Genomic DNA, 26,230 nt, shown 5'->3' on the forward strand with positions numbered 1-26,230 from the left:
TTGCTTGCTTGTCGTTATGGCTAGTCCCTTATCTTCTCCGTTGTCTCCCGAGAATGAAATTCTAAATTTTAAGCAAAGGGAGAGAGAAAATCTAAAAGATGCTTGGTATAGAATTTGCAATGCTCAAAATAGATCTACTAGGAAGCAATCTACTTCCGTTCTTCTTCACAATTTTTATGTAGGCATTACTCCTTGGTACCATTATCTTCTTGATACTATTACTGGAGGGAATTTTTTTGGTAGCCATACTTTTGATTCTTATAATGCTATGTTAGATTTATTTGGCTCACCTCCTCTCTTGGTTAATGGAACTATATTAACTTTGGAGCATGTAATGCAAAGGCTTGAAATTACTGAAAATAAGGTTGCTACCGTAGAGTTAATTGAAAATTTGGATAAAAAGATCCATAGCCGAATCTCTCAATATGTATCTAAAGTAGGAGTTACTTTGAAAGATATTAAAGAAAAGGAACCCATAGTTAATGAGAAAATAAATCACGATTCCGTTAGGATCGATAAACTTGAGGATATTATTACCAACTTGGGAACCGCTTTTTCTTCCGTAAAGAATACTCCAAGTCCTTCCACTAAAGTTTCCAAGCTTATGTACGTTCCTAAAAATAAGGGTGAATCCTCTAGTAAGGATGCGGATCTCAAATCTATAAGTATTCATCCCAATCTTTTTGCTATCATTAAGGAACCATTTGTTACAAATGAATTTTTAGATATTGTGCCTAAAAGTTTGATAATTAATAAAAATAAAGAAATTCCTAAATATGGTAGATGCCTAATTGAAGAATTGCCTACCAAAGATGGCAATACCTAGATCTATTCTTGCTTGTTATACCTAGCTAGGGGCGTTAAACAATAGCGCTTGTTGGGAGGCAACCCAATTTTATTCTTATTCCTTGATTTTTTTTCTCCTTTTTAGTAATAAATAATTTATCTTGACTATGTTTTGGTTGTGTTTTTTGTGTTTAATTAGTGTTTGTGCCAAGTAGAACCGCTCGGAAGACTTGGGGAAAGTCTTGTTGAACTTGTTGTAAAAAAACAGAAACTTTAGCGCTCACGAGAACTGCTGTCATTTTTATTTGGAAAGTGCTATTTAGTTAATTCTTTTTGAAGATGATTAATAGATAAATTCCTCACGTCCAGCAATTTATTTTAGAATTTATGGGGTTCCATATCTTGCGCTAGCTACAGATTACTACAGACTTTCTGTTTTTGACAGATTCTGTTTTTCGTGTGTTATTTGCTTATTTTGATGAATCTATGGCTAGTCAAATAGTTTATAAACCATAGAGAAGTTGGAATACAGTAGGTATAACACCAATATAAATAAAGAATGAGTTCATTACATTACCTTGAAGTGGTCTTTTATTTTCTTTCGCTAACGGAGCTCACGAGATTTTCTACTTTAAGTTTTGTGTTGTGAAGTTTTCAAGTTTTGGGTAAAGATTTTGTCAGGACCCTGACTCGATGTCACATCGATCTAGCCGGTAACACCTCATATCACTTTGCGGCCTCACGCGCGGTATCCCCACGGGTGTCGCCTTACCTTTGCCCGGGACCGTTTGCGCCTTTTGGCTCACGTATATGATAGTGTCGCTAGCATCCATATGATAAGGAGCCCGGGCTGACATGACTAGTCGTAAACCCAAAGTGGCACAGACTTACAGGGACAGGCATCCATGACCCAGCTTCGAACGTGTCGGTCATCAGCAAGTGGGTCCGGGTTGTAGCACTGGGCTAGCAGGACTCCGGTAAACCGGGCTGTAGCGGGCTAACAGGACTCCGGTACTCAATGCGTGACATTTCCCCGAAGGGACAGACACCGGAACGAAGAAGGACATATGCCGGCCAGCCTAAGTGTTCCAGAGCAGTAGCAAGCTACCATGGCTCAGCGGTAACTCTAGGAGACATTTCCCGGTAAGAGAGGCTACTAAAGATAAACAACTAGATAGTCAGATCCCACACATACCAAGCATTTCAATCATACACACAATATGCTCGATATGTGCAAATACAACAAGGCATCACAACATGACTCTACGACACAAGTACTTTATTTAAGGCTCAGAGAGCCATACATAACATACACAAGGTATGGTCTCACGACCCAGCATTCAAGTCATACAGTCATACAAACCAGCAGCGGAAGTAACTTGTCTGAGTACAGACAACTAGAAAGATAAAAGAGGCTTGGAAAGCCTAGCTATACTACGTGGTCCTTCACAAGCTCAGGATCTCCACCTGGGCCTTTAGCCTACTCGTTGATGTCAACGTCTACGTAGAACCCATCAGAAGGGGTTGCAGCGTCTTCTGTAAAATGTAAATTATAGCAACATGAGTACAAAGGTACTCAGCAAGACTTACATCAGATCCTACATACATGCACATTGTCAAGAAGGGTTGGTGGAGTTATTGCAGCAAGCCAGCTTTGACTCTTGGCTAGACTATCCTACGATACCTCAACTTGAAATGGTTTTGCGCACACGAGTCCACTACTCACCACTTCAATACACTACCGAGGATCCGCCTCCGTCTTCCTACGGAAGAGCCATCCTCGGCACTCACACTTATCTTGAGGCTTTTAGTAGTTTCCATTTACTTGTCTATGAACTGTATAGGCAACCAAGTAGTCCTTTACCGCGGACGCGGCTATTCGAATAGATCATGTTAACCCTGCAGGGGTGTACTTCTTCATACACGCTCTCACCACTTATCGTCGTTTACACGACATGTACTCGGCAACCTTCAAGCGGAAGCCCAACGTGGGTGTCGGCCACGACCTACCTAACCACCTAAGCCTCCAGTCCAGGTTTATTGCCTATCCAGGTTCCATCCGCAGGGAGTCCGGCCGAGGTTTCCCATACGGCCCCGAACGATGTGAACAGGGTTCCCGAGATACCTAACGGGTATTCGGTACACCCGGCCACGTACCTACCGCATCACAGCCCACCCCTACGGTCAGCGCTGTCCACGGCCTCCAGTAGGCTACAACACCAGAAACTACTTGCAACTCCTGGACGGAGAACTAGGGTGAATAAGAAGCCGAGAGGGTCCATTGGTTTCGGGCCCAATGCATGGTAGTAGCTGATTCTTAAATCACACATACAGATCTCAGTGCTTAAGGTCGGCTTCAATGAAACAACCCACCATGTACTCCTACATGGCCTCTCATCGATACCTTTACCAAATCGTGTTCACCACACCACTCTCAATACCGACATAATCATTTCACTCTAGCCCATCACCCAGATGAACCAGACCTGACACGACTCTAAGCATAGCAGGCATAGCAAGGTAGGAACAACACATACATATGGCTCAATCAACTCCTACACATGCTAGTGGGTTTCATCTAGTTACTGTGGCAATGACAGGTCATGCAGAGGAAATGGGTTCAACTACCATAGCACACAGCAGTTTGGAACGCGTTGTCTTAATGCAGTAAAAGAGAGCAGGAGCGAGAACATGGGGTTGTATCGATATGATCAAATGGTTGGTTGCTTGCCTGATGGTTCGATGCACTGATACGGTTCTTCGTTAGGGTAATCACGGTACTCCTCGGAGACAGAACCTGTCGCAAGGGACACTGATACACAACCATCACCAAACAATGTGCAACAATATGATGCATGCATGAAACATGGCAATATGAGTGTGTTGGGCTAATGCAACTAAGACCAGAAGGGTTTGAACCAATTTGAATCAAAGATTCAAATTTCAAACTCAAACATGGCCCTTTTAAAGTGTTTTCCTTGTTCTGCATTAAACATCAAGTTAACTTGCTTAGTCATGCATGAAAATAGTACAGATGGATAGATTGGATTTTTCTGATCATTTTTCATATATAATTTGTCTGATTTGGAGTTACAGAATAAAAGTTATGAATTTTTGAAGTTTAAAATATATTCTGGAATTTCCTATATTAGAATAATTCCAGAAAATCATTATTGCGTCAGCCTGTCGTCAGTGTGACGTCAGCGGGTCAACGGAACACGTCAGGGTCAAACCTGACAGTGGGTCCCGCATGACAGGGTGATTATTTTAATTAAAGTTTAATTAAAACTAAACGTGTTTAATTAACAGGGCTGGGCCCCACCTGTCATTGACTCAGGGGAGTCAACCAGGGCCCACCCGTGGTCAAAGTCAAAGCCAGCGACGCTGGCGTTTAGCCGCCGGCGAGCCCTACGCGGCGGCGGGAGTGGTTTTGGCCATTTCGGCCACCAAATGGGCCGCGGAGACCACCGGAGTGGAGCTGAGGACAAGCCGCAGCTCTTGGTGGAGTCCGTTGGGGTCGGGGTGGCCGGAGTTGGCGCCGGCGACGACTTTGGCGGCCACTGGGGTTCGGTCGAAGATGAACTTGGCGCTAGAGGGGTCGATGAGGCTCGTGGAGTGGCTAGCTAGGTGCTGCGGGACTCGGTGAGTAAGATGGACACCATCTTGTGGCCGGAGTGTGGCCGGAAGCACGTCGGCGACGAGATCCGCGGCGGTGCGGGCGTGTGATCCTCGTGCGGTGGCTACACGGCTCGGGAATGAGAGAGAGAGGGTCGGAGGAGTAGCTAGGCTCACAGCGCTCCCGTAGAGGCCACCGGCGAGGTCGGGGACGAGCTGAGGCGGCAACGGCGTTGAAGGGGATCTCCGGCGACGGCGAGCTCGGGCGAGGTCGGTGCGGTGGTCTCGGGCCGCACGAGCACACGGGGCTCGGCTAGCTCGATGAAGTGGACGGCGGCAGAGCTCCTGGACACGGTGGCACGGCGTGGGGTGGACGGAGGGCGTGGCTACGGCGAGGGGGTGGCGGCGATGGCGTCGGCCATGGCTGGGGCGTGCGAGGGGGAGGAGCTGGAGAGGAGAGGGGGTGTCTGGGGGGTTCGGGGGAGAGAGGGAGGCCGATCCACGGTGTTAGCCGGGCGAGGGAGGCGGCGAGGCGGCGAGCAGGTGCGTGGCACCCATGCGGTGCTCGCCGTCGAGCACCTGCCTGCCTGCCTGGCCGCAAGCAGCTCACTGGCGCAGTGCTGGGCTGGGCCGGCAGGTGGGCCGGTGCTGGGCGACAGGTAAGGGTTTTTCCATTTTCTTCTGTTTTCTAATTTTTAATACTTCTGCAACTTTGTTGAATTTAATAAAATACCTAGGCAACTTCAAAAATCACCAAACTACTCCTGGTCCATAGTTGGATTATTTCCAACATGAAACATTTTAGTTTGGAGATATTTGAGCATTTAAATATTTTATATAATTTTAAATGCCCAAATTCAAATATTTATGATTTAATTCAAAACCCTAGGATGGCCTAGGAAAATGTGCACCACTTTTGGCAGAGGTTCTGAACCAAGACAAAAAATGATGGGCATTTTAGAAGGGCATTTCAGGTTCATTGAAAATGTTTTTTTTAGTAAACCCTAATTGGTTTCAGAGGGAACTGGGGGTTCTGTCATCCCCATTTCAGGTTTCTGATGAAAAGTAAACATGATGCAACACTCTAATGCATGGCTAACTAGGATGTGACAACTCACCCCCACTCAAAAGAATCTCGTCCCGAGATTTGGGTTCCTCCGGGAAGAAGGCGGGATACTCGAGTTGAAGACGATCCTCCCTTTCCCAAGTTGCTTCATCCTCAGAATGGTGCGACCATTGAACTTTGAGAAACTTGATATTATGACGTCGAGTGGTACGCTCGGCCTGATCGAGGATACGAATGGGGTACTCTCGATATGTAAGATTATCTTGGAGATCAAGCGTTTCGTGGTCCACTCCACGGATAGGATCCGAGAAGCAACGCCTGAGTTGAGAAACGTGGAAGACATCATGGACTCTGGAGAGGTGCGGAGGTAGTTCCAATTGGTAGGCAACTTCTCCTCGTTTGGCGAGAATGCGAAAGGGTCCAATGTAACGAGGAGCCAATTTGCCTTTGATACCGAAACGATGGGTTCCCTTCAGAGGGGTGACCCGAAGATAAGCCTTCTCGTCAACCTCGAAAGTCATAGCCTTATGTTTTCGATCATATTGGCTCTTTTGACGGGATTGGGCTGTTTTCAACTTTTCACGAACGATGCGAACTTGTTCTTCTGCTTCCTGAATCATATCCGGGCCAAAGAATTGTCTTTCCCCGGTCTCTGACCAGTTAAGGGGTGTTCGACACCGTCGTCCATAGAGGACTTCAAAAGGGGCTTTACCCAAGCTAGATTGATAGCTGTTGTTGTAAGCGAATTCGGCAAATGGAAGGCACTTCTCCCAATCCATTCCGAATGAGATAACAGAGGCTCAAAGCATGTCTTCTAGAATCTGGTTGACGCGTTCCACTTGACCACTCGACTGAGGGTGGAAGGCGGTGCTAAACGAGAGAGACGGGTTCCCATAGCATTTTGGAAGCTTTCCCAAAATCGAGAGGTGAAAAGACTTCCTCGATCCGAGTTAATTTCCAAAGGAACACCATGGAGAGACACTATACGGGAGATGTATAAGTCTGCCAATTGACTAGCGGTTATACCCTCACGAACAGGTAGGAAATGGGCTACTTTGGAAAGACGATCGACAACGATGAAGATAGCATTATTCCCTCTCTTGGTCCTGGGAAAACCGGTAATGAAGTCGATACCAATTTTATCCCATTTCCATTCAGGAATAGCTAAGGGTTGAAGGGTGCCAGCAGGCCGTTGATGCTCTGCTTTTACACGACGACAGACGTCGCAATTAGCAATATACTGAGCAATTTCTCTCTTCATCCTAGTCCACCAGAACCTCTGGCGTAGGTCCTGATACATCTTAGTACTACCGGGATGAAGGGTGAGAGGAGATTCATGAGCTTCCTTAAGAATCAATCGCCTCAGGTTTCGCACTTTGGGAACCACTAGTCGATTCCTGAAGTATACGACCCCTTGATCATTAATGGAGAAACAATTCGCAATTCCTTTCTTGATGTTTCTCTTGATGCGGGAGATTCCCGGATCTACCTTCTGTGCTTTGATAATCTGATCCGTAAGGGTAGGTTTTGCCACCAAGGTGGAAAGAAAACCTTGAGGAACAATGTGAAGGTTAAGCTTCCGAAATTCCTCATGGAGAAGCGGTTGACTTTGTTGTAACATCAGGTTGTTACAATAAGATTTACGACTTAGCGCATCAGCCATGACGTTGGCTTTCCCTGGGGTGTAGGTTATTCCTAAGTCGAAGTCTGTGATTAACTCAACCCAACGTCTTTGCCTAAGATTTAAATCCGGTTGGGTGAAAATGTACTTCAGACTTTGGTGATCAGTGAATATTTCGCAACGGTTACCGAGGAGGTAATGTCGCCAGGTCTTAAGTGCATAGACTACGGCTGCAAGCTCTAGATCATGAGTAGGATAATTCTCCTCATGTGGGTGCAATTGCCGTGAAGCGTAGGCAATTACGTGTCGATCTTGCATGAGAACGCAACCTAGTCCTTGTCGCGAGGCGTCGCAGTAGATAACAAAGTCCTTGGAGAAGTCTGGCGGTACCAGTATGGGAGTAGAAGTCAGGCGTCTTTTCAGTTCCTGAAAGCTGTGCTCACATTGTGGAGTCCATTCGAACTTCTTATCTTTCTTGAGGAGTTCGGTTAGAGGTTTGGCAACTTTGGAGAAGTTTTCGACGAAGCGACGACAATAGCTCACTAAGCCCAGAAAACTACGAACTTGCTTGACCGATTCAGGTGGAGTCCAATTAAGGACGGCTTGAACTCGCTCAGGGTTAACAGCAATACCTTTACCAGATATTACATGACCCAGATAGGTCACTTCTGACAACCAGAATTCACATTTAGAAATTTTGGCATAAAGGCGATGCTCTCGAAGTTTCTTCAACACTAGCCTTAGATGTTCGGCATGTTCTTCCTCGTTCTTGGAGTAGATGAGTATATCATCGAGGTAAACCACGACGAATTTATCCAAATACTCCATGAAGATTGAGTTCATTAACCGAGAAAAGGTGGCTGGAGCGTTGGTTAAACCGAAGGACATGACGGTGTACTCGTATTGGCCATAACGAGTAACAAAGGCCGTTTTAGGAATGTCCCCGTTTCTGATTTTGATTTGATGGTAGCCCAACCTCAAATCCATCTTGGAGAAGACTGAGGATCCAGCAAGCTGATCATACAGGTCGTTGATCCTGGGGAGCGGATATTTGTTCTTGATTGTGACCAAATTGACAGGTCGATAATCCACAACCATCCGGTCTGTACCATCCTTCTTCTTGACGAAGAGGACGGGGCAAGCCCACGGAGATGAACTAGGTCGGATGAAACCCTTTTTCAAGGACTCATCGAGTTGTTTCTTAAGCTCGGCTAGTTCTAGTGGTGCCATCTTATAGGGTCTTCTAGCAATCGGAACGGTTCCTGGAATGAGGTCTATTACGAACTCAACATCCCTGTCAGGTGGAACACCTGGCAATTCCTCTGGGAAGACATCCGGGAAGTCACGGACTACCGGAACGTCCTCAAGGTCTGGCAAAGGGCTGGCATTAAGAGAATATAATTGTCGCTTGGCTAATCGGGTTAAGACATTGACTATCTTGCCCGAAGGGTGAGTGAGTTGAACAGTCCTAGAGAAGCAATCAATTTTGGCATGATGAGCTGACATCCAGTCCATACCCAAAATGATATTAATATCTGAAGATTTGAGAGCTATCAGCGATGCAAGAAAAACAAGTCTGTCGACTTGGATTTCATTTCCATAACTTACCCTAGAGGTCTGCCATCTGGACCCGGGAGTAGAAATTTCCATAGTGGATGGCATGTCACAGAATGCAGTGTTATGCAAACGAGCATAGTTCTCGGATATAAATGAATGAGAGGCTCCTGTATCGAAAAGGACAGATGCCGGGTGGCAATTAACAAGGAGCGTACCGAGAACGACGTTGGGATCTTCTTGAGCTTCTTCGGCAGAGATACAGTTGACATGGCCACGTGAGGCGGTGACCGGCTTGGCGTGGAATACTTTTCCTGTTGGTTTGCCACGGCCAACAGCTTTAGCAGACTGGTTGGGGTTGGTCTGGGGACACTCACGCATATAGTGACCAGATTCCCCACACTTGAAACAAGTCACGGAGCTGGTACGTGGGAGAGCATTGTTGGTTGGACCCCCATAGGGCTTGGCTGGTGCAGACTGTTGAACAGGGCGAGGCGCCTGGAAAGATGGCCTCGGTGTGAACCTGGGTGGCAGGGCGGTGTTGGGCACCCACACGCGGCGCTTCTGAGGACCAGCACCGGATGAGGAACCCATGTCACGGCCATGCTTGCGTGTTGCGTCATAATCAGTCTGACCAGTTTCAGCACTGATGGCCTTGTTGACAAGTTTCTGAAAAGATGTGCACTCATGCAGACGGAGGTCGCGGCGAAGCTCAGGACTAAGTCCCTTACGGAACCTTGCTTGCTTCTTGGCGTCAGTAGAAACTTCCTCGGTTGCATATCGTGCGAGGTTACCAAACTCCCTGCTGTAAGCATCCACAAAGAGTCGGCCTTGGGTGAAATTGCAAAATTCCTCATGTTTACGGTCCATGAGACCCTCCGGAATGTGATGTTCACGGAAAGCCTCACTGAATTCAGCCCAAGTAGTAACATGACCCGCTGGGCGCATAGCTCCATAATTCTCCCACCATAGACTGGCGGGGCCTTCAAGATGATATGCAGCAAAGGTGACCTTGTCAGCCTCCGCTACCAGCGCGGAACGCAGTTTGTGAGAGATACTGCGAAGCCAGTCATCAGCGTCGAGAGGCTCGACGGAGTGGTGGAACGTGGGTGGATGTAATTTGATAAAATCACTGAGTGACACCACATTAGTCCTCTGATGGTGTGCCATGTTCTGTTCAATACGCTCCAACAAACGGTTGGTCTCCCGCTTGTTTCTCTCAGCTTCCATCATAACCTCGGCTAGGGAAGGGGGATGAGGCAGATTTGCATCCCTGACTTCACTGCCTTCGGCCTGCCCTTGAGGAGCAGGGTTAGTGCGCGTGTTGACCATCCTAGGTAAACAAGACAATGATTTAGTCAGAATGATAAAATTCCGACATAGGATACAGAATGTAAGGAATAACTCGAAATGCAAGATGATCATCCGTATGACATGGTAGATACAGAACTGCTTCTTTATTCCATCATCATACACACCATACAGGGTTTAGTACAAAACCAAACAAAGTACTATTACGGTGAAAAGAGGATTACATCTCATCGGAGGCATTCCAAGCTCCTATACATTATTTTTCTACATCTCCGGAAAGAGTACAAACTAGGTCATATCCCACGAGTCACGCAGGACGATAGACGACACAGCTAACACGAACTAGTGATACTACCACTAACTCGGACCGATCCGTAGTAGTCCTCGTAGAAGTCACCTCCATAGCCTGGAAGCTCAACATGATCATCCGGAAACAGACGATCTCGCGGAGCTTGTGGACCATAGGGACTAGGATGAGGTCTTGGACCAACAGACGGTGGCCTGCGGGGACCGCGAGGTGGGGTGATGCCTCCTACATCACGCCAACCCATCACGTATGGCAAAGCAGATCTCACAGGATAGAGATCGCGCATATCCGAATATCCAGCTTGCACCGCCGGTGCAAACCGAGTCAATGTGGCCCAATGGTCAGCACGGGTATTGAAGAGCTCTAACCTCAAGGCCCGATTTTCACGGTCCTTATCCTCGAGCATCTCAGCATGGTGCGAGTCCGTGAATCCTCCTGGGTGGGGTCAGCATAGATAGCCTGGAGATACCCTTGTGCTCCCGGAAGTGATCCTGGCATATACCGGAAATCAGAGTCCCGAAATAGACCAGATCTGACTCGCATGATGGTCATCATAGAGTAGGCGGCGTCCTGCACAGCCATCTCAATAGTAACCCCGAGTCCATAGGAGCAGTGAAGGGGCTCGGTGGATCCAGGATAAGATGGAAATATCCTGACAGTGCAGAGATACTGGCTTTGATTGAAGTCCCGAAATTGCTCTTCGACCGTGTACTCAGGATACCAGCGGTATCCAGCCTCAGTCATTACCCTGACCAACATGGCAGTATGGCCGGGTACATCTAGGCATCGAGTCAGGCGAACCACTTGATTGAGGTCGCGAGTGGCCATCTGAAAGCACAATCATAATGCAAAGGCATTAGAATTTCTAGCAAAATTTCGGCAGCATAACAGCTGTAAATGCTCAAGAAGGATTTTGAGACATTTGACAAAGGATTTCATACACACTCAACATCATCATATCAAAGTTCTGAGACCATCCTAACAACATAACGTGGTAGTAGAATTAAACTAGGCTTGTATCCATCAAACCTATAAGGTACTACTGAGTAGTAACACGTGATCCTGATAGAGAGAATAGATCCTAATTCCTTAACCCCCGGTGGAAGAATAGACTGACTCAGATCAGAATGTTATAAGATAAAGGAGTAAAAAGAGCCTTACGTTCCAACCCACAAACAATTCCCCTACATATAACTAAAGAATTTCTAGACTCAACATCGACCAGTTTGGCTTGGAGAACCTACAGGCAGTCCGGCTCTGATGCCAACGCTGTCAGGACCCCGACTCGATGTCACATCGATCTAGCCGGTAACACCTCATATCACTTTGCGGCCTCACGCACGGTATCCCCACGGGTGTCGCCTTACCTTTGCCCGGGACCGTTTGCGCCTTTTGGCTCACGTATATGATAGTGTCGCTAGCATCCATATGATAAGGAGCCCGGGCTGACATGACTAGTCGTAAACCCAAAGTGGCACAGACTTACAGGGACAGGCATCCATGACCCAGCTTCGAACGTGTCGGTCATCAGCAAGTGGGTCCGGGCTGTAGCACTGGGCTAGCAGGACTCCGGTAAACCGGGCTGTAGCGGGCTAACAGGACTCCGGTACTCAATGCGTGACATTTCCCCGAAGGGACAGACACCGGAACGAAGAAGGACACATGCCGGCCAGCCTAAGTGTTCCAGAGCAGTAGCAAGCTACCATGGCTCAGCGGTAACACTAGGAGACATTTCCCGGTAAGAGAGGCTACTAAAGATAAACAACTAGATAGTCAGATCCCACACATACCAAGCATTTCAATCATACACACAATATGCTCGATATGTGCAAATACAACAAGCATCACAACATGACTCTATGACACAAGTACTTTATTTAAGGCTCAGAGAGCCATACATAACATACACAAAGGTACGGTCTCACGACCCAGCATTCAAGTCATACAGTCATACAAACCAGCAGCGGAAGTAACTTGTCTGAGTACAGACAACTAGTAAAATAAAAGAGGCTTGGAAAGCCTAGCTATACTACGTGGTCCTTCACAAGCTCAGGATCACCACCTGGGCCTTTAGCCTACTCGTTGATGTCAACGTCTACGTAGAACCCATCAGAAGGGGTTGCAGCGTCTTCTGTAAAATGTAAATTATAGCAACATGAGTACAAAGGTACTCAGCAAGACTTACATCAGATCCTACATACATGCACATTGTCAAGAAGGGTTGGTGGAGTTATTGCAGCAAGCCAGCTTTGACTCTTGGCTAGACTATCCTACGATACCTCAACTTGAAATGGTTTTGCGCACACGAGTCCACTACTCACCACTTCAATACACTACCGAGGATCCGCCTCCGTCTTCCTACGGAAGAGCCATCCTCGGCACTCACACTTATCTTGAGGCTTTTAGTAGTTTCCATTTACTTGTCTATGAACTGTATAGGCAACCAAGTAGTCCTTTACCGCGGACGCGGCTATTCGAATAGATCATGTTAACCCTGCAGGGGTGTACTTCTTCATACACGCTCTCACCACTTACCGTCGTTTACACGACATGTACTCGGCAACCTTCAAGCGGAAGCCCAACGTGGGTGTCGGCCACGACCTACCTAACCACCTAAGCCTCCAGTCCAGGTTTATCGCCTATCCAGGTTCCATCCGCAGGGAGTCCGGCCGAGGTTTCCCATACGGCCCCGAACGATGTGAACAGGGTTCCCGAGATACCTAACGGGTATTCGGTACACCCGGCCACGTACCTACCACATCACAGCCCACCCCTACGGTCAGCGCTGTCCACGGCCTCCAGTAGGCTACAACACCAGAAACTACTTGCAACTCCTGGACGGAGAACTAGGGTGAATAAGAAGCCGAGAGGGTCCATTGGTTTCGGGCCCAATGCATGGTAGTAGCTGATTCTTAAATCACACATACAGATCTCAGTGCTTAAGGTCGGCTTCAATGAAACAACCCACCATGTACTCCTACATGGCCTCTCATCGATACCTTTACCAAATCGTGTTCACCACACCACTCTCATTACCGACATAATCATTTCACTCTAGCCCATCACCCAGATGAACCAGACCTGACACGACTCTAAGCATAGCAGGCATAGCAAGGTAGGAACAACACATACATATGGCTCAATCAACTCCTACATATGCTAGTGGGTTTCATCTAGTTACTGTGGCAATGACAGGTCATGCAAAGGAAATGGGTTCAACTACCGTAGCACACAGCAGTTTGGAACGCGTTGTCTTAATGCAGTAAAAGAGAGCAGGAGCGAGAACATGGGATTGTATCGATATGATCAAATGGTTGGTTGCTTGCCTGATGGTTCGATGCACTGATACGGTTCTTCGTTAGGGTAATCACGGTACTCCTCGGAGACAGAACCTGTCGCAAGGGACACCGATACACAACCATCACCAAACAATGTGCAACAATATGATGCATGCATGAAACATGGCAATATGAGTGTGTTGGGCTAATGCAACTAAGACCAGAAGGGTTTGAACCAATTTGAATCAAAGATTCAAATTTCAAACTCAAACATGGCCCTTTTAAAGTGTTTTCCTTGTTCTGCATTAAACATCAAGTTAACTTGCTTAGTCATGCATGAAAATAGTACAGATGGATAGATTGGATTTTTCTGATCATTTTTCATATATAATTTGTCTGATTTGGAGTTACAGAATAAAAGTTATGAATTTTTGAAGTTTAAAATATATTCTGGAATTTCCTATATTAGAATAATTCCAGAAAATCATTATTGCGTCAGCCTGTCGTCAGTGTGACGTCAGCGGGTCAACGGAACACGTCAGGGTCAAACCTGACAGTGGGTCCCGCATGACAGGGTGATTATTTTAATTAAAGTTTAATTAAAACTAAACGTGTTTAATTAACAGGGCTGGGCCCCACCTGTCATTGACTCAGGGGAGTCAACCAGGGCCCACCCATGGTCAAAGTCAAAGCCGGCGACGCCGGCGAGCCCGACGCGGCGGCGGGAGTGGTTTTGGCCATTTCGGCCACCAAATGGGCCGCGGAGACCACCGGAGTGGAGCTGAGGACAAGCCGCAGCTCTTGGTGGAGTCCGTTGGGGTCGGGGTGGCCGGAGTTGGCGCCGGCGACGACTTTGGCGGCCACCGGGGTTCGGTCGAAGATGAACTTGGCGCTAGAGGGGTCGGTGAGGCTCGTGGAGTGGCTAGCTAGGTGCTGCGGGACTCGGTGAGTAAGATGGACACCATCTTGTGGCCGGAGTGTGGCCGGAAGCACGTCGGCGACGAGATCCGCGGCGGTGCGGGCGTGTGATCCTCGTGCGGTGGCTACACGGCTCGGGAATGAGAGAGAAAGGGTCGGAGGAGTAGCTAGGCTCACATCGCTCCCGTAGAGGCCACCGGCGAGGTCGGGGACGAGCTGAGGCGGCGACGGCGTTGAAGGGGATCTCCGGCGACGGCGAGCTCGGGCGAGGTCGGTGCGGTGGTCTCGGGCCGCACGAGCACACGGGGCTCAGCTAGCTCGATGAAGTGGACGGCGGCAGAGCTCCTGGACACGGTGGCACGGCGTGGGGTGGACGGAGGGCGTGGCTACGGCGAGGGGGTGGCGGCGATGGCGTCGGCCATGGCTGGGGCGTGCGAGGGGGAGGAGCTGGAGAGGAGAGGGGGTGTCTGGGGGGTTCGGGGGAGAGAGGGAGGCCGATCCACGGCGTTAGCCGGGCGAGGGAGGCGGCGAGGCGGCGAGCAGGTGCGTGGCACCCATGCGGTGCTCGCCGTCGAGCACCTGCCTGCCTGCCTGGCCGCAAGCAGCTCGCTGGCGCGGTGCTGGGCTGGGCCGGCAGGTGGGCCGGTGCTGGGCGACAGGTAAGGGTTTTTCCATTTTCTTCTGTTTTCTAATTTTTAATACTTCTGCAACTTTGTTGAATTTAATAAAATACCTAGGCAACTTCAAAAATCACCAAACTACTCCTGGTCCATAGTTGGATTATTTCCAACATGAAACATTTTAGTTTGGAGATATTTGAGCATTTAAATATTTTATATAATTTTAAATGCCCAAATTCAAATATTTATGATTTAATTCAAAACCCTAGGATGGCCTAGGAAAATGTGCACCACTTTTGGCAGAGGTTCTGAACCAAGACAAAAAATGATGGGCATTTTAGAAGGGCATTTCAGGTTCATTGAAAATGTTTTTTTTAGTAAACCCTAATTGGTTTCAGAGGGAACTGGGGGTTCTGTCATCCCCATTTCAGGTTTCTGATGAAAAGTAAACATGATGCAACACTCTAATGCATGGCTAACTAGGATGTGACAGATTTGATGGATTATGGAACAAGGAGTGGCAAGAGCCTAAGCTTGGGGATGCCCATGGCACCCCCAAGATAATATAAGGACACCAAAAAGCCAAAGCTTGGGGATGCGCCGGAAGGCATCCCCTCTTTCGTCTACTTCTATCGGTAACTTTACTTGGAGCTATATTTTTATTCACCACATGATATGTGTTTCGCTTGGAGCGTCTTGTATTATTTGAGTCTTTGATTTTTAGTTTACCACAATCATCCTTGCTTTACATACCTTTTTAGAGAGTCATACATGATTTGGAATTTGTTAGAATACTCTATGTGCTTCGCTTATATCTTTTGAGTTATATAGTTTTGCTCTAGTACTTCACTTATATCTTTTAAAGCACGGTGGTGGATTTGTTTTATAGAAACTATTGATCTCTCATGCTTCACTTATATTATTTTGAGAGTCTTAATAGCATGGTAATTTGCTTAAAATCCTAATATGCTAGGTATTCAAAGTTAGTAAAATTTTCTTAAGAGTGTTTTTAATACTAAGAGAAGTTTGTTGCTTGATGATTGTTTTGAGATATGGAGGTAATAATATAAAAGTCGTGCAAGTTGAGTAGTTGTGAAATTGAGAAATACTTGTGTTGAAGTTTGCAAGTCCTGTAGCATGCACGTATGGTAAATGTTATGCAACAAATTTGAAACATGAGGTGTTATTTGATTGTCTTCCTTATGAGTGGTGGTCGGGGACGAGCGATGGTCTTTTCCTACCAATCTATCCCCCTAGGAGCATGCGCGTAGTACCGAGGTTTTTGATGACTTGTCGATTTTTGCAATAAGTATGTGAGTTCTTTATGACTAATGTTGAGTCCATGGATTATACGCACTCTCACCCTTCCATCCTTGCTAGCCTCTTCGGTACCGTGCATTGCCCTTTCTCACATTGAGAGTTGGCGCAAACTTCACCGGTGCATCCAAACCCCGTGATATGATACGCTCTTTCACACATAAACCTCCTTATATCTTCCTCAAAACAGCCACCATACCTACCTATTATGGCATTTCCGTAGCCATTCCGAGATATATTGTCATGCAACTTTCCATCATTCCGTTCATCATGACACATTCATTATTGTCATATTGCTTAGCATGATCATGTAGTTGACATAGTATTTGTGGCAAAGCCACCGTTCATAATTCTTTCATACATGTCACTCTTGGTCCATTGCATATCCCGGTACACCACCGAGGCATTCATATGGAGTCATACTTTGTTCTAGTATCGAGTTGTAATCATTGAGTTGTAAATAAATAGGAGTGTGATGATCATCATTTTCTAGAGCATTGTCCCAAGTGAGGAATAAAAAAAATAGAAAGGCCATTAAAAAAAGAAAAAAAAAGAGAAAGGCCATAAAAAAGAGAGAAAGGCCATAAAAATAGAAGGCAAAAAAATGAGAGAAATGAGAGAAGGGACAATGTTACTATCCTTTGCCACACTTGTGCTTCAAAGTAGCACCATAATCTTCATGTTAGAGAGTCTCTTGTTTTGTCACTTTCATATACTAGTGGGAATTTTTCATTATAGAACTTGGCTTGTATATTCCAACAATGGGCCTCCTCAAGTGCCCTAGGTCTTCATGAGCAAGCAAGTTGGATGCACACCCACTAGTTTCTTTTGTTGAGATTTCATACAATTATAGCACTAGTGCATCCGTTGCATGGCAATCCCTACTCCTTGCATTAACATCAATCGGTGGGCATCTCCATAGCCCATTGATTAGCCTCGTTGATGTGAGACTTTCTCCTTTTTGTCTTCTCCACATAACCCCCTCATTATATTCTATTCCACCCATAGTGTCCATGGCTCGCGCTCATATATTGCGTGAAAGTTTATAGGTTTGAGATTACTAAAGTATGAAACAATTGCTTGGCTTGTCATCGGGGTTGTGCATGATGAGAGCATTCTTGTGTGACGAAAATGAAACATGACTAAACTATATGATTTTGTAGGGATGAACTTTCTTTGGCCATGTTATTTTGAGAAGACATAATTGCTTAGTTAGTATGCTTGAAGTATTATTATTTTTATGTCAATATGAACTTTTGTCTTGAATCTTTCAGATCTGAATATTCATACCACAATTGAGAAGAATTACATTAAAATTATGTCAACTAGCACTCCGCATCGAAAATTCTGCTTTTATCATTTACCTACTCGAGGACGAGCAGGAATTAAGCTTGGGGATGCTTGATACGTCTCCAACGTATCTATAATTTTTTATTGCTCCATGCTATATTATCTACTGTTTTGGACATTATTGGGCTTTATTATCCACTTTTATATTATTTTTGGGACTAACCTATTAACCGGAGGCCCAGCCCAGAATTGTTGTTTTTTGCCTATTTTAGGGTTTCGAAGAAAAGGAATATCAAACGGAGTCCAAACGGAATGAAACCTTCGGGAACGTGATTTTCTCAACGAACAAGACCCGGGAGACTTGGACCCTACGTCACGAAAGAAAAGAGGAGGCCACATGGTAGTGAGCGCGCCTACCCCCCACCCCCACCCCCCGCGCCCCAGGCGCGCCCTCCACCCTCGTGGGCCTCCTGTTGCTCCACCGACGTACTCCTTCCTCCTATATATACCTACGTACTCCTAAACGATCAGAGACGGAGCCAAAACCCTAATTCCACCGCCATAACTTTCTATATCCACGAGATCCCATCTTGGGGCATGTTCTGGAGCTCCGCCGGAGGGGGCATCGATCACGGAGGGCTTCTACATCAACACCATAGCCCCTCCGATGAAGTGTGAGTAGTTTACCTTAGACCTTCGGGTCCATAGTTAGTAGCTAGATGGCTTCTTCTCTCTTTTTGGATCTCAATACAATGTTCTCCCCCTCTCTTGTGGAGAACTATTCGATGTAATCTTCTTTTTGTGGTGTGTTTGTTGAGACTGATGAATTGTGGGTTTATGATCAAGTCTATCTTTGAATAATATTTGAATCTCCTCTGAATTATTTTATGTATGATTGGTTATCTTTGCAAGTCTCTTCCAATTATTAGTTTGGTTTGGCCTACTAGATTGATGTTTCTTGCAATGGGAGAAGTGCTTAGCTTTGGGTTCAATCTTGCGGTGTCCTTTCCCAGTGACAGTAGGGGCAGCAAGGCACGTATTGTATTGTTGCCATCGAGGATAACAAGATGGGGTTTTCTTCATATTGCATGAGTCTATCCCTCTACATCATGTCATCTTGCTTAAGGCGTTACTCTGTTTTTAACTTAATACTCTAGATGCATACTCGATAGCGGTCGATGAGTGGAGTAATAGTAGTAGATGCAGGCAGGAGTCGGTCTACTTGTCTCGGACGTGAGGCCTATATACATGATCATACCTAGATATTCTCATAACTATGCTCAATTCTGTCAATTGCTAAATAGTAATTTGTTCACCCACCGTAGAATACTTATGCTCTCGAGGGAAGCCACTAGTGAAACCTATGGCCCCGGGTCTATCTTCATCATACTAATCTCCTACTACTTAGTTATTTCCTTTGTTATTTACCTTGCCTTTATTTTACTTTGCATCTTTATCATAAAAATACCAAAAATATTATCTTATCATATCTATCAGATCTCACTCTCGTAAGTGGCCTTATAGGGATTGACAACCCCTATTTGTGTTGGTTGCCAGGATTTATTTGTTTTGTGCAGGTACGAGGGACTCGCGCGTAGTCTCCTACTGGATTGATACCTTGGTTCTCAAAAACTGAGGGAAATACTTACGCTACTTTGCTGCATCATCCCTTCCTCTTCGGGGAAAACCAACGTAGTGCTCAAGAGGTAGCAAGAAGGATTTCTGGCGCCGTTGCCAGGGAGGTCTATGCAAAAGTCAACATACCAAGTACCCATCACATACCCTTATCTCCCGCATTACATTATTTGCCATTTGCCTCTCGTTTTCCTCTCCCCCACTTCACCCTTGCCATTTTATTCGCCCTCTCTCCCTCTCTCTCTCTCTATTTGCCTGTTTTTGCCCGCTTGCTTTTTGTTTGCTTGTGTGTTAGTTTGCTTGCTTGTCTTTATGGCTAGTCCCTTATCTTCTCCGTTGTCTCCTGAGAATGAAATTCTAAATTTTAAGCAAAAGGAGGGAGAAAATCTAAAAGATGCTTGGTATAGAATTTGCAATGCTCAAAATAGATCTACTAGGAAGCAATCTACTTCCGTTCTTCTTTGCAATTTTTATGTAGGCATTACTCCTTGGCACCGTTATGTTCTTGATACTATTACCAAAGGGAATTTTTTTGGTATCCATACTTTTGATTCTTATAATGCTATGTTAGATTTATTTGGCTCACCTCCTCTCTTGGTTAATGGAACTATATTAACTTTGGAGCATGTAATGCAAAGGCTTGATATTATTGAAAATAAGGTTGCTACCGTAGAGTTAATTGAAAATTTGGATAAAAATATCCACAGCTTAATCTCTCAATATGGATCTAAAGTAGGAGTTACTTTGAAAGATATTAAAGAAAAGGAACCCATAGTTAATGAGAAAATAAATCACGGTTCCGTTAGGATCGATAAACTTGAGGATATTATTACCAACTTGGGAACCGCTTTTTCTTCCGTAAAGAATACTCCAAGTCCTTCCACTAAAGTTGCCAAGCTTATGTATGTTCCTAAAAATAAGGGTGAATCTTCTAGTAAGGATGCGGATCTCAAATCTATAAGTACTCATCCCAATATTTTTGCTATCATTAAGGAACCATTTGTTACAAATGAATTTTAGATCTTGTGCCTAAAAGTTTGATAATTAATAAAAAGAAAGAAGTTCCTAAAGATGGTAGATGCCTAATTGAAGAATTGCCTACCAAAGATGGCAATACCTAGATCTATTCTTGCTTGTTATGCCTAGCTAGGGGCGTTAAACGATAGCGCTTGTTGGGAGGCAACCCAATTTTATTCTTATTCCTTGATTTTTGCTCCTGTTTAGTAATAAATAATTTATCTAGCCTCTGTTTTGGTTGTGTTTTTTGTGTTTAATTAGTGTTTGTGCAAAGTAGAACCGTTGGGAAGACTTGGGGAAAGTCTTGTTGAACTTGCTGTAAAAAACAGAAACTTTAGCGCTCACGAGAACTGCTGTCATTTTTATTTGGAAAGTGATATTTAGTTAATTCTTTTTTCAGATGATTAATAGATAAATTCCTCACGTCCATAAATTTATTTTAGAATTTTTGGGGTTCCAGATCTTGCGATAGCTACAGATTACTACAGACTGATCTGTTTTTGACAGATTCTGTTTTTCGTGTGTTGTTTGCTTATTTTGATGAATCTATGGCAAGTCAAATAGTTTATAAACCATAGAGAAGTTGTAATACAGTAGTTATAACACCAATATAAATAAATAATGAGTTCATTACAGTACCTTGAAGTGGTCTTTTATTTTCTTTCGCTAACAGAGCTCACGAGATTTTCTACTTTAAGTTTTGTGTTGTGAAGTTTTCAAGTTTTGGGTAAAGATTTGAAGGATTATGAAACAAGGAGTGGAAAGAGCCTAAGCTTGGGGATGTCCATGGCACCCCCAAGATAATCTAAGGACACCTAAAATCCAAAGCTTGGGGATTTCCCGGAAGGCATCCCCTCTTTCGTCTACTTCTATCGGTAACTTTACTTGGAGCTATATTTTTATTCACCACATGCTATGTGTTTTGCTTGGAGCGTCTTGTATTATTTGAGTCTTTGATTTTTAGTTTACCACAATCATCCTTCCTGTACACACCTTTTGAGAGAGCCATACATGATTTGGAATTTGTTAGAATACTCTATGTGCTTCGCTTATATCTTTTGAGTTATATAGTTTTGCTCTAGTACTTCACTTATATCTTTTAGAGCATGGTGGTGGATTTGTTTTATAGAAACTATTGATCTCTCATGCTTCACTTAGATTATTTTGAGAGTCTTAATAGCATGGTAATTTTCTTAAAATCCTAATATGCTAGGTATTCAAAGTTAGTAAAATTTTCTTAAGAGTGTTTTGAATACTAAGAGAAGTTTGATGCTTGATGATTGTTTTGAGATATGGAGGTAATAATATCAAAGTCGTGCTAGTTGAGTAGTTGTGAAATTGAGAAATACTTGTGTTGAAGTTTGCAAGTCCTGCAGCATGCACGTATATATGGTAAACGTTATGCAACAAATTTGAAACATGAGGTGTTATTTGATTGTCTTCCTTATGAGTGGCGGTCGGGAACGAGCGATGGTATTTTCCTACCAATCTATCCCCCTAGGAGCATGCGCGTAGTACCAAGGATTTTGATGACTTGGGGATTTTTGCAATAAGTATGTGAGTTCTTTATGACTAATGTTGAATCCATGGATTATACGCACTCTCACCCTTCCACCCTTGCTAGCCTCTTCGGTACCGTGCATTGCCCTTTCTCACATTGAGAGTTGGCGCAAACTTCGCCGGTGCATCCAAACCCCGTGATATGATACGCTCTTTCACACATAAACCTCCTTATATCTTCCTCAAAACAGCCACCATGCCTACCTATTATGGCATTTCCATAGCCATTCCGAGATATATTGTCATGCAACTTTCCATCATTCCGTTCATCATGACACATTCATTATTGTCATATTTCTAAGCATGATCATGTAGTTGACATAGTATTTGTGGCAAAGCCACCGTTCATAATTCTTTCATACATGTCACTCTTGGTCCATTGCATATCCCGGTACACCACCGAGGCATTCATATGGAGTCATACTTTGTTCTAGTATCGAGTTGTAATCATTGAGTTGTAAATAAATAGAAGTGTGATGATCATCATTTTCTAGAGCATTGTCCCAAGTGAGGAATAAAAAGATAAAAAGGCCATTAAAAAAGAAAAGAAAAAAAGGCCATAAAAAAGAGAGAAAGGCCATAAAAAGAGAAGGCCCAAAAAATGAGAGAAAAAGAGAGAAGGGACAATGTTACTATCCTTTGCCACACTTGTGCTTCAAAGTTGCACCATAATCTTCATGTTAGAGAGTCTCTTGTTTTGTCACTTTCATATACTAGTGGGAATTTTTCATTATAGAACTTGGCTTGTATAGTCCAACAATGGACCTCCTCAAGTGCCCTAGGTCTTGGTGAGCAAGCAAGTTGGATGCACACCCACTAGTTTCTTTTGTTGAGATTTCATACACTTATAGCTCTAGTGCATCCGTTGCATGGCAATCCCTACTCCTTGCATTAACATCAATCGGTGGGCATCTCCATACCCCATTGATTAGCCTCGTTGATGTGAGACTTTCTCCTTTTTTGTCTTCTCCACATAACCCCCCTCATTATATTCTATTCCACCCATAGTGCTATGTCCATGGCTCATGCTCATATATTGCATGGAAGTTTATAGGTTTGAGATTACTAAAGTATGAAACAATTTCTTGGCTTGTCATCGGGGTTGTGCATGATGAGAGCATTCTTGTGTGACGAAAATGAAACATGACTAAACTATATGATTTTGTAGGGATGAACTTTCTTTGGCCATGTTATTTTGAGAAGACATAATTGCTTAGTTAGTATGCTTGAAGTATTATTATTTTTATGTTAATATGAACTTTTGTCTTGAATCTTTCAGATCTGAATATTCATACCACAATTGAGAAGAATTACATTAAAATTATGCCAAGTAGCACTCCGCATCAAAAATTCTGTTTTTATCATTTACCTACTCGAGGACGAACAGGAATTAAGCTTGGGGATGCTTGATACGTCTCCAACGTATCTATAATTTTTGATTGCTCCATGTTATATTATCTACTATTTTGGACATTATTGGGATTTATTATCCACTTCTATATTATTTTTGGGACTAACCTATTAACCGGAGGCCCAACCCAGAATTGCTGTTTTTTTTGCCTATTTTAGGGTTTCGAAGAAAAGGAATATCAAACGGAGTCCAAACGGAATGAAACCTTCGGGAACGTGATTTTCTCAACGAACAAGACCCGGGAGACTTGGACCCTACGTCAAGAAAGAAAAGAGGAGGCCACGAGGTAGGGGGCGCGCCTACCCCCCCCTCCCAGGCGCGCCCTCCACCCTCGTGGGCCTCCTGTTGCTCCACCGATGTACTCCTTCCTCCTATATATACCTACGTACCCCCAAACGACCAGAGACAAAGCCAAAACCCTAATTCCACCGCCGTAACTTTCTGTATCCATGAGATCCCATCTTGGGGCCTATTCCGGAGCTCCGCCGAAGGGGGCATCGATCACGGAGGGCTTCTACATCAACACCATAGCCCCTCCGATGAAGTGTGAGTAGTTTACCTCAGACCTTCGAGTCCATATTTAGTAGCTAGATGGCTTCTTCTCTCTTTTTGGATCTCAATACAAACTTCTCCCCCTCTCTTGTGGAGAACTATTTGATGTAATCTTCTTTTTGCGGTGTGTTTGTTGAGATCGATGAATTGTGGGTTTATGATCAAGTCTATCTTTGAATAATATTTGAATCTTCTCTGAATTCTTTTATGTATGATTGGTTATCTTTGCAAGTCTCTTCAAATTATCAGTTTGGTTTGGCCTACTAGATTGATCTTTCTTGCAATGGGAGAAGTCCTTAGCTTTGGGTTCAATCTTGCGGTGTCCTTTCCGAGTGACAGTAGGGGCAGCAAGGCACGTATTGTATTGTTGCCATCGAGGATAACAAGATGGGGTTTTCTTCATATTGCATGAGTCTATCCCTCTACATCATGTCATCTTGCTTAAGGTGTTACTCTGTTTTTAACTTAATACTCTAGATGCATGTTGGATAGCGGTCGATGAGTGGAGTAATAGTAGTAGATGCAGGCAGGAGTCGGTCTACTTGTCTCGGACGTGATGCCTATATACATGATCATACCTAGATATTCTCATAACTATGCTCAATTCTGTCAATTGCTAAACAGTAATTTTTTTCACCCACCGTAGAATACTTATGCTCTCGAGGGAAGCCACTAGTGAAACCTATGGCCCCCGGGTCTATCTTCATCATATTAATCTCCTACTACTTAGTTATTTCCTTTGTTATTTACCTTGCCTTTATTTTACTTTGCATCTTTATCATAAAAATACCAAGAATATTATCTTATAATATCTATCAGATCTCACTCTCGTAAGTGGCATTATAGGGATTGACAACCCCTATTTGCGTTGGCTGCGAGGATTTATTTTTTTTGTGCAGGTACGAGGGACTTGCGCGTAGCCTCCTACTGAATTGATACCTTGGTTCTCAAAAATTGAGGGAAATACTTACGCTACTTTGTTGCATCATCCCTTCCTCTTCGGGGAAAACCAACATAGTGCTCATGAGGTAGCAATGACTTAACCAAAAACTTACCGATAATTGCATCTGGCTGCTCTTCAACCTCCTCCATGTTCACGTGGTTCAATTGTCCCTTGTTGAAAGGGTTGGGCTTCTTCCCATAGCTTCCATTACCATTTCCATTCTTTGCTTCAGGACATTCGGTGGCGTAATGTCTAGTCTTCCCGCACTTGAAACAAGTAACGTGACCTAGATCCCTCTTGGCGGGTGTGGCTGGGTTAGAGTGGTTCTGATTACTGCATGCTCCATTCCCGTTTCCATTCTTGGGGCCACTGTGGTTATGCAAACTTCCTCCATTGTGGGTATGTCCTCCATGGTTATGGGTATATCCTTCCAAGTTCGAGGTGAAACGAGGTTTCTGCTGGGCTCCTGAATTGTACTTCCCTGGTCCATACTTCCTTTTGCGGCTCTCAATCTGCTGTTGCTTCCCTTCAATCATAAGAGCCTTATCTACCAACTCCAGATAATTGTTAAATGTTGCCACCATTAATTGCATACTCATCTCATCATTAAGCCCTTCCATAAACTTCTCCTGTTCCGCGGCATATGTGGCCACATCATCTGGGGCATACCGAGCTAACTTGCTAAACTCATCCATGTACCGCCCCATAGTGAGGTTGCCCTGGCGTAAGTTGCGAAATCACGCTTCTTCATGCTCATATCTCCAGTTGAGACATGAGCAGTGCGGAACGCTTGCTGGAGCTGCTCCCAAGTTATATTGGCTATAGGGAAAGTGGTTGTGTAATTCTCCCACCATGAGGCTGCAGGTCCATCCAATTGGTGTGCGGCAAAACGCACCTTATGAGCATCTGTGCAACCTGCGGTGGTCAACACCCTTCCAATCCTATGTAGCCAGTCATTAGCAACTATGGGCTCTGTGCTACTGGAAAACACCGGCGGTTGTAACCTCAGAAAACGGGCTAAGTTGTCAACTGGAGGTGGTGGCGGTGGGTTATTGTTATTGTTGCCTTGATTCTGAACTAGGAACTGCATCAGTGTATTTTGTTGTTGGATCAACTGAGTGAGCTCCGGTGGGAAGACAAATCCTGGGTCACGTCTCGAAGGCATGTGATGGGTTTAGAGAGGAGAGAATTAGAATAGAATGAGGTCTAGTGAGAAAGCACTACCCATATGCACATGAGACAAATACAAACATATCACACCAAAACAAATTCAAGCAAGGGCATACAATCGATCTAACTATCGTTACAGTGCTCGGACTACTAGTATATACATGGGGGGAAATACTACTAATAATATGGTGGTCTACTAAAAAAATTGATCGGTAGAAGACTCCATGATATCTGCTCTAGCTTCGTCTTCATAATCATC

The sequence above is a fragment of the Triticum aestivum genome, chromosome 1A (assembly GCF_018294505.1).
Source record: "Triticum aestivum cultivar Chinese Spring chromosome 1A, IWGSC CS RefSeq v2.1, whole genome shotgun sequence".
NCBI classification, from domain to species: Eukaryota; Viridiplantae; Streptophyta; class Magnoliopsida; order Poales; family Poaceae; genus Triticum; species Triticum aestivum.